The following is a 10,471-nucleotide window of genomic DNA, read 5'->3' as shown; positions in this document are numbered from 1 at the left end:
AGTTTACACGTAACAGGGTGGTGATTTTGTAAATCCGTTGATCGGCTAGAGTATAGCTAGCCCAATTGCATGTAACTCATTTATTTCTATTCACCTGTTGTCTTTGTTTATATATAAATATGTGTATAAACATTTATGTCTTTTCTAGTGTCCTTCATATGTAATATTCTTCGTTCCATATTTTTCCAAAATAATTTTTCCATTTTCCATATTTTCTATATTTTCCATATTTTCCGCATTTTCCATATTTTAATTAATATTTTCTGTCTGAGAAATTAATTTCAAGTTTGAACTATTCGATTGGCGAGGAGGAGAAAACATTGATTAATCGAATTAGATCAATTTGATTTGAATGATATCAAGAGTTGATTAATCGCATGGAACTCATGTTATTTCTATTTAATCTGACATGGGGTCAATATTGATCAATTATTGATCAACCACATTCAATTGATTTGATTTCTCTTTCTCTGAGATGAATTCACGTTTAATTGTTTACTCTTTTATTCTAATTTTAATTTGATTTCATCAATCTTAGAATAAGGTCAACATGAACTACAAACGTGCATCATCAGTAAAACAATAAATAATTTTAAAATTTAAAATTAAAACAATAGATTTCAATATAAACGTGAGTCGGATGCAACTTCCTTTAAATTTAGTCAACAAATTTAACAGATAAGTATATACAAAGTGAAGTTCACTCACGTTCAATAAAAGAACGACAGAGATGAAAAAAACTTTATATGCAGGACAAAGGTTAAATACAATAGTGACATTTTAGAAGAACATAAGGTCATGTCAATTTTGGAACAATAAATAAGTACTTTAGCATTCCGGGTTTTCTACGGAGAAATCTATTACCAGCACGCGGTCTGTCGATTAGTTTTGATGGTTAGGATAATGAGATGTGCATAACCTAAACGAATCAAGATTCTCTTATGTCAAGGCTAACTTAAATACTGTTGTATCTTGGTGACTCAAACGTGATAATTATTGGTAGTTTCCGGTTTTAATTGATAAAGCATTTTTTCTTTCTGACGTAGTTGTATGATAAATTGCGAGTTAAAAAACAGTTATACGGTTTTGTTGATACTGAGTGCTGTATGTCAACGTGCTTTGGGTATCACGTACACACCGCTGTATCCATACAGCATACACGGTATCATAACACTTCTTTTTCAAAGAAAAGTTAACGAAGATAGAGGCTGGCCAAGAAAACCAAACAAATTTACTGATCCACTCTCGACCCCAGTCCACTCTCGACTCCATTCCACTCTCGACCCCAGTCCACTCTCAACTCCAGTCCACTCGGGACCCAGTCCACTATCAACTCCAGTCCACTCTCGACCTCAGTCTACACTCAACCCAGTCCACTCTCGACTCCAGTCCACTCTCAACCCTAGTCCACTTACACTGAGACTGTATAACCGTATTTACTGATCCACTCTCGACCCCAGTCCACTTTCGACTCCAGTCCACTCTCGACTCCAGTCCACTCTCAACTCCAGTCGACTCTCAACCCTAGTCCACTTTCAACTCCAATCCACTCTCGACCACAGCCCACTCTCAGCCCCAGTCCCCTATCGACCCCAGTCCACTCTCAACTCCAGTCCACTCTCGACTCCAGTCCACTCTCAACTCCAGTCCACTTACATTGAGACTGTATAACCGCATGTTCATGACGATGTTACGTGGAGAGATGTATCACGAGTCGCTTCCAAAGGGAATAGATACTGCAAATGATCTTTTCAAGACAATTCACCCAAGATAGAGCTCGGGAACGAAACCTAAACAACTTGATCCACTCTCCAGTTTTATTATGACTATTTTGCAACTTTTGAAGCATTTTGTTCAAGACTTTCCGCCGGTTTTTTCCCCCATCAATATCGGCAAGTCTGTTTTTTCCCCGAATTTTCGGCGAACCTCCTTATAAATTTTGGCGACCCTCAAAATGGTCGCGATCCCCATGCAGTCTGAATACTAGGGATTTAGAACACCTTTTTCTTACCTGGCGTGGAACTGTTGTATATGTAAATTAAATGACGTCACCATTTCTTTTTCTCACTCACACAATAGCAGTTATACGGAAACACACCAAAACCAACCCGACATACTTACGAACCTTTCGAAATTTGCTATACATGTACACGTGACATCAATAGAAAATAAATAAGACCTCCATTGGAACCCGAGGACATTTTTCAAATTATCAACTAACTTTTGTCCGTATTCCTTTTCTTCGGATTGTATAATCTCGTTGCGGCCTAAGTTACACCGCGTGGCGCATACCTGGTAACAGAACCACGCTTTTGTGTCAGTTACAGTTGGTGAATGGGTTCACCACTGAAGGAATGTTGCAATAATACCTTTATTTCCCCTCCTACAATGTGTTATTTTCTTTTGGAAGAAAAAAAAAAAGAAACTGCTGTCAAATTTCGTAAGACAAATATGAGGACTATTGTTCCGGCCTTTTGTCCATCCCTCCGGTAAAGGCAATGCACTCTGGTGACAATGAGAAAAAGGACGTAACCATGACAACCATATATAGAATAGCTATACTCACCTGAAATTGCTGTTGATCGTCGTCCTTTTCCGGAGCTAATTTTTGTCCTTTTGTAGTACGGAAAAAGGGAAAGAAAAAAAGCGAAAAAGCAAGCAGAAATGAGATTGAAACGTTGCCATATTTGGAAGCATGGAGCTGAAGGTCCTCTTACTGCAAGGTTATACCACGTCGAAGGCGTGAGAACCAGACCAGAACTGTCCGGTGTTTTGGCGCCAGTTTTTAGAACATGCATAGACTACGACAACAGACTACATAATGAATGAAATTTGTCTGAATGAGAAACTCAAATCCACGAAATGAATAGAGCGCATCATTTCACTTCTTAATCATGTAATATCATAACAAACAAACCGAGGGTAAATATTATATCATAGTCTTGTCTTCATTCGAGAAATGACTTACGCATTTGAAATATGCCAGTATAGACGGGGGAAAGTGTTGAGCAGGGGCGCAAGACATGGGCGCAAGGCAGGGGCGCAAGACAGGGGCGCAAGACAGGGGCGCAAGACAGGAGCGCAAAACAGGGCGCGAGACAGGGGCGCAAGACAGGGGCGCAAGACAGGGGGCCAAGGCGTTTCGATTTAGTATAGTCGTAGTCGGCCAGTCCTTTGTACCGTTACAAGTTCCATGTTATTAAAAAGCTGCTTATCAGATTGTATATAAAGTAAAGAAAGAACAAACTATATATATTATTTTGTATCATACTGTGTACTGACACCTAAGTTTTCCCCTTCAAAACTTTGTAAGAAACGAACACAATTTTGCCAACTTTAGGGAGGTAAAAATTATGTCCAAAGCCTGCAATGTGCCATTTCGAGTGTTTTTATACAAACTTATGTTCCATATACGACCAGCCAGATTCGTGGTAGGGCTCAGCGCTTCAATGCAGAGAGTGTCACTGATTTTGCATCTCAGCAACAGTTGGCAACCATTATGCGGGCTCTTAACGCACTATGCTGAGCACAGTACCTGCTTACCCTGTAGCCGATGGTTGAATCCATAGTGAGATTTTGGTTTTCTCTTGCCCATTTCTCCAACAGAAGATTCTCTCTCTTTCTCTCGCCTTTTTTTGAAAATTAATTGAAAACCTCTAATTTATGCTAATGAGAAGCAACGAGTAAACATTCATGTTTTAAGTAAAATATCATTCCATTTGGGAGATACCACGGATTTGACTTGTTGTTTATACAAGGAATGACGACTTGAGTAAGTCTAAAAGTGGCTTTATATAGCGACATGTAATGCAACATTGCTTGTATTTGTAATATTTTGCTTCATTTATCCCCTTGTATAAATTATACTTTCTAATATTCGTTTACTAAATCATTGAACTTCTAAAAAAGATAAGTTCTTGGTTCTGCTTTTTGATTGACAACACTTTTTCTCATAAAGAAACTAACGAAAATAGCTTCAAACCGTTTCACTATTTTGTTCATCAAACACATCGACAAAATGGAAGCCAATCGACATTTTGGAAATTAAGAAACGGAGGGTGAAAGCGCTCATCTCTTTGTCCTCATAGAAGGTAAGAGACGGTTTTTTAACAAGCTGTTCTATACCAACTATATACAGACAATACGATGGTCGGTAGTGCAATGTATTCGTGGAAAACGAAACTCTTACCGTGTATCATTCTCGTCAACATATCAATGCCGTATAACCACGATCGCCTTTGTTTACTTGCATGCACATCACAAAGGTTACTATAGCAATCTACACATGCATAACCAGCCTATATAATTCTGGCATCCGTTTTCATGCATCATTCCACCTAGCGTTACAGTTGATTATACTCAACTTATATAGTATATATATATAGATATATATATAGACCTATATTTATTAACAGGGCAGTTAAGCATGACTTCACATACCAGGCTTTTCTCTTTCATTTTAGCATCTGGCTCACTGGAATTCCTTGACCTTTAAACTCGAATGTTTTTTTCCCATTTTCCCATTTACGAAGCACATTCATCTTTTGTTGAGTACTCCTCTATTTTTCTTTTGCCTGTAATTTCTAGTTCGGTTGGATCTCTCACAGCCGCCTATTCCACTCATCATCGTTATCTTTCGAATCTTTCAACCATCTGATTGTCAATAGTTTTGGTGACTGAGCGTTTGTTAATGTTAGGTTATTGGTTTCCTTTGAGAGGAAACATTCAACCTACTATATTGTCCTTAAATGGGGAATCGTAGCGAGTTAACGGTGGACACAGCATATACACTACTACTGGTCCTAATGAGGGGGGAAATGGCACGGTGTCTTGGTTTCATTGCCCTGTATAGAGCGGTTATAACTTGTACAACGGTGACTTATACAGGCTATCATAGTCAGTGAACCCATATACAAACATGCGTATACCTGGAGAGTATACGCCAATTAAAACATTAGAAGACATGCTAGACCTATTCATTGCCCTCCGTTCTTTATGATATTATGGAAGTTCATAACTAAAAGGTAAAAATTATAACTTTGCTTCCTTTGGAGCAAACGAAGAAAAGCAAAAAAGAGTAAAAACCAAGCGAAACGAAACGAAAAATACCCCCAAAAAACAATAACAATCGCATGCAAAGGAATACCGGTTATTTCCTGTTTCCCACGAAGATTTTCTTGAATGCTCAATGACAGTCTTGTATTATAACAACGTGGTGATAATTGGGAAGATATACGTTCAATTGAAAGAGCATTGCCCCCTCGCTGCAGTGGATAAAGTGACCGTGCTTACGTACAGGAGCAAGCGATCACTGACGGGCCGACATTTCCTAGCTTCCTCTCCCTCGGTGGATTTTCCTTCGTATGCCGGTTCAGGGGCGGATGCAGGAGGGGGGGGGGGTCTGACTGGTCCAGCCGCGCCTGAACGTAAGACTATCTAAGCGGAGCGCCACCTTCGGTTGGCGCGGATCGTATCATAAAATTGTTGGCTTTACAAACCCCCAGATGGCCGGAAACGGCACTTCCCGAGTATTCTAAGCTGCATGTACCTAGCCTGAAAATATGGATCTCATGTCTGCAATTTCTCAATTGATGAGAAAAAAACAATCTATGAAATATGGTAATACATATCAGATGAGCTGAGATGATACAAAAATCATAATGCCTTTAGCCCCCAATCCCCCTCCCGTTCCGTCACCACTGTTTGATGCAGGGCCGGATCCAGGATTCTGGAAGGGTGAGATCCATTGTGAAATTCTTGGATATTTAAGTACAACAGGGAACTCCCTTCAATTTAGCCATGCAAAGCACCTCTCTCTTTTTTTTCTCTCTTTTTGTTTGGCCAAGAGCAGGGGGGGGGGGGGTCCGGACCCCCTGGACCCCCCTCTGGATCCGCGCCCTGGATTGAATTTGCAACTTTCGTTAATCTGTCCATGACGTGTAAGCGGCGGCGACACCTTGCCCGAGCAGCCTGGTATAAAGAACACAAGAGCCTGTCAATAAATTACAACTATTTTCCATTTAAATATGAATATGTAAATATTTAAGAACAACACGTGTATGTTTTAGTATTTCAGCAATCATAATTAGTTGATTAGTAATTGATGAGCTATACCATGATTGCCCTTGACCTAAAGTAGGCTCCGGGGAATGAGCCTATACTATAAGGGAAAATGAGGACTTTACAAAAAGGGCCTGACGATACAATTGTCCTCGCCTCGCCTCTGCTCCACTCCCCCTCCCCCTCCCCGGTCTAATCTCGACCTACTTACGTCGAGGCAGGTCATGATTGTCACCCAGTGGCGTAGGAAGGTACTTTTGAGTGGGGGGTGGGGCTGAAGACTGATGGCCGGCCTGGGGGAGGGGTCTAAGGGGAGGGGGTGTCCCCTCCCCTTTGGATTTTTTTTTGCATTTCCAGGTGGCCTCAGATGCAATTTGGTGCAATATAGCACACTTCAACTCCCACTCCATTTTGTAAAGAATTTTGCATTTTCACCTGGCCTTAAATGCAATATGGTGCTCCAAATGAGATTTTTTTCTCATTTGGAAATGAAAAAGGGGTTTTTGACTTGCGGAGCGGGGGGGGGGGGGCGGAATGATACTTCCACCCCCTATATTTTTCACTGGGGGGGGGGCTGGCCCCCCCAGCCCCCGGTTCCTACGCCCTTGTTGTCACCTGATCTGCGCCTTGCTTTCCACATATTTGTTTCTCTTTAGCGTTCTTGTTTTTGTCTTGGAACTAGATCATTGAAAGTGATTGCAAATAATATGAACTCTGCATGTACTTGTCAAAACATTAATAACACCCAATTGAATTCCACCTTGAACAATTGTTATTTCGATTTCGATTTATATTAAACCAGTATAAATATAAAATATTTATAAATATAAAATATTTATAAATAGGCGTACATCAAAAAACAGTTCTTGTTAAGATTAAACAAATGATATGGTAAATGGGTAAGTGAAAGAAATAAGATTGTTAAATGGTTTAAACATAAAATGATGAAACAGTCATTACTGAAACTATAATAAAGGTTCTAAACTATCAAATTGTATAAACATTGCTGCACGGTATATGAACGAATTTCTATACAGTTGAATTGTTATGAATGATGTCATCGGTTCCATGACGATTAAACGCGAACGGCAGTTATTCTACTTGTAGCCACACCTTCTATTAAATAGATATTGTCACCCGGGAATCGCACCAATATAGTGAATGAGATTCTCCGGCGATCTATCAAACATGTATAGGCAGTTTGATGACTGGAAAAATCATTAATTGCTAAAAAAAAAAAACACTTTTGAGCACTTCACGTAGCCTGAATTCAACATTAATCTATAGATAGGTTACACAAACAGCTATATATAGCGGAATTAACGGAAGAATACTGCAGTGAATGGATTGATAACTAAAAGCAAGATCGGACTGATCGGGTTATTACAGTTGATGACAGATTAGGATTTATTTTGACCGTATGCATCGTTCATGCGCAGTAGAGTTGATATTCATGAGACTGTAGACTGCAGACCCAGACTACAGGCGATACGGGGAATGGGGGAAAGAATGAATCGAACAATTAGGTTAAAAGGTTAAAAGCGTCTTGCTGTTAAAGGCCATCCACAAAGTGTAATGGTGATGATGATGATGATGATGATGATGATGATGATGATGATGATGATGATGATGATGATGATGATGATGATGATGATGGTGGTAGTGGTGGTGATGATGATGGTGATGGTAATGATGATGATGGTGATGATGGTGATGAGGGTGATGGTGATGATGATGGTGGTGATGATGATGATGGTGATGATAGTGGTAGTGGTGGTGATGATGATGGTAGTGATGGTGGTGATGATGATGATGATGATGATGGTGGTGATGATGATGATGATGATGATGATGATGACGACGACGACGACGATGACGACGACGACGATGACGATGATAATGATAATGATAACACTAACATAATGCTAATTATACAGTGATGAGTTTGGTGATGTATGTTTCTTATGTTTCTGTCCACCCAATGTAAATAATGAAATTCCTTTTAAATGATTCGTCCTCAGAAGAAGACCAAATGTGCGGATTATTATTTGGCCTATTGTTTCATCCAGAATTATGAAGCCAAATGGTAGTGTCACTTTAAATTCCTCTATGTTGTTACACTGCCTATTAAACCCGGTATAATTGCACCTCATCATGACATAAAACAACATTCAGAGTGTAATAGAAATGTCATCCAGCCGATCATTTAGTTGTTATAGTTACAGGTCTCAGCAAAGCTGAAAGCTTTAGGTAACTGTTCGCCAAACAATTTCAACGTAACATAACCTTGAGCAAAACGTTATCAGGAGAATAAAAGGTCTAAACGTCCGGACAGAATCGTGCATGCAACAGGCGCGTAGCCAGGAATTTGCCAAGGGAGGGGCGAAACTGTAGATTCGGCATTGCAAACTATCTAAGCGTAGCGCCACCATATTTGGCGCGAAGCGTACAAGAAAATTTTGGCTGAAAATGCCTCCCAGATCGCTGGAAATGGCACTTCCCAGGCCTTGTTAGTTGCATCTTAGTATTTTCTCTTTTGAAAATACTAGCGATATCATAAAAACTTTTAATTTTTTTTTTAATATGCTCAAGGGGGGGGGCGGCTGCCCCCTTCGCCCCCCTTGGCTACGCGCCTGGCATGCAACTAACTATAGGATTTTATTTGTTATCTCATCTCCCTACATGTAATGTATAGGGAGATGAGATATTGTACTTCACCCCTATCAGAAACGTGAGGAAGTGTATGTGTGTGTGTGTGTGTGGCAGGGGTGGGGGGGGGGGTGAGCAAAATCAAAAAGTGTGTTGCGAACTCCTCTTACACCGTAAGTCCGTTCAAGTTCAAACTTAACTGTGTGAACAAATGGCATACTTTTTAGAGTTTAGCAAAAGTAGGATGCCAAGAGTAAAGTCATGAACTCCATGGATTGCCCTATTGTTCTTCCATTCTTCCTTGTATCGGTTAAAACAAAGGAAACAAGAATGTCATGATATGCTTCAAGGCAGCGCTTCATAAGCTATGCATGGGTTGCGACTCTTATATATAGATCTCCAAGTTTGACTGCGGGTCACGAATCGCGTAATAATAAAGTAAAGAATTCCTTCGCGCAGGAAACTTCGAGGCTTCCTTTGAGAGTGTCCCACGGTTCTTTGTCACCACATAAGTTTAAATAAACTTGTGAAGGCTGTCGTCCTTTACTAACTCTCAGTCGATGCGCAACCAATTGCAATCAAAATATATATGTATACCTAATATATATATATATATATATATATATATATATATATATATATATGCATACGATATTGACAATGTAAAACACATTTTTAAAAGATCTTTCCAGCCTCAGAAGAGATTATCTCACAGACCTACTTAAGAACTCATTTCCTTCTTTCTATTTTGACTTGTCATTTCTTTTCACTTAGTAATAAGTGCGAGGGAATTATCAAAAGGAAATGACTGTCTGCTGAATTGTACAAAGTATTACTGCTAATTTCTGTGGTGTTACTAAAATAAATGTCAGATTGACAAGCTCTGTACCACGACACCGTGACAAATACACGTACAAAATTAGCGGTATAGCCTGTACAGAGTTTCAGAAATATTTCTTCAAAAGGTATTCGACAAAAATGCATGAATTGTTTTTGGATGATTGCAGTATAATATTTGCTTTCTAACAGAGAATGACCTATACTCTCACACACACACACACACACACACACACACACACACGCACACACACACAAAACGAAATAATGGCAAATGTGATATATTTCTCTGTGAATTGCAAATGCCAAGTGGAAATTGTTTAAAATGATATTCTTCCAAGTTTTAAATTTTTGGAAAAGTAGAAAATTTAATTATATTTATCAAATTATGATTCAACTCATTTTGTCACAGTTCACTCGAGATTTCGAATTTATATTATTCAGATATCCAACTTTCAAACTTGGATAATGAGAAGTTTAGCCGTGGTTGTCTCTGCCGTGGTTACAGTGTATTCAGCATATGTAGTGTATGGGTGCGTATATGTACGTTTTCCTAACGAGATGTTATTATAGAATTTGATACACAGTCGTTCATTTTAGAGGGGGGGGGGGTAGAGGGAGGGGGAGGGGAGGGGATATGTTCATTGAAATTTATATCATCATCATCATCATCACCATCATCACCATCATCATCATTATCACCATCATCAGTGGCGTAGGAAGGTACTTTTGAGTGGGGGGGCTGAAGACTGATGGACAGCCTGGGGGAGGGGTCTAAGGGGAGGGGGTGTCCCCCTCCCCTTTGGAATTTTTTGCATTTCCAGGTGGCCTCAGATGCAATTTGGTGCAATATAGCACACTTCAACACCCACTCCATTTTGTAAACTTAATTTTGTATTTTCACCTGGCCTTAGATGCAATTTGG

The sequence above is a fragment of the Apostichopus japonicus genome, chromosome 18, assembly GCF_037975245.1.
Source record: "Apostichopus japonicus isolate 1M-3 chromosome 18, ASM3797524v1, whole genome shotgun sequence".
Classification (NCBI taxonomy): Eukaryota; Metazoa; Echinodermata; class Holothuroidea; order Aspidochirotida; family Stichopodidae; genus Apostichopus; species Apostichopus japonicus.
Note: the sequence above shows the minus strand (reverse complement) of the source record.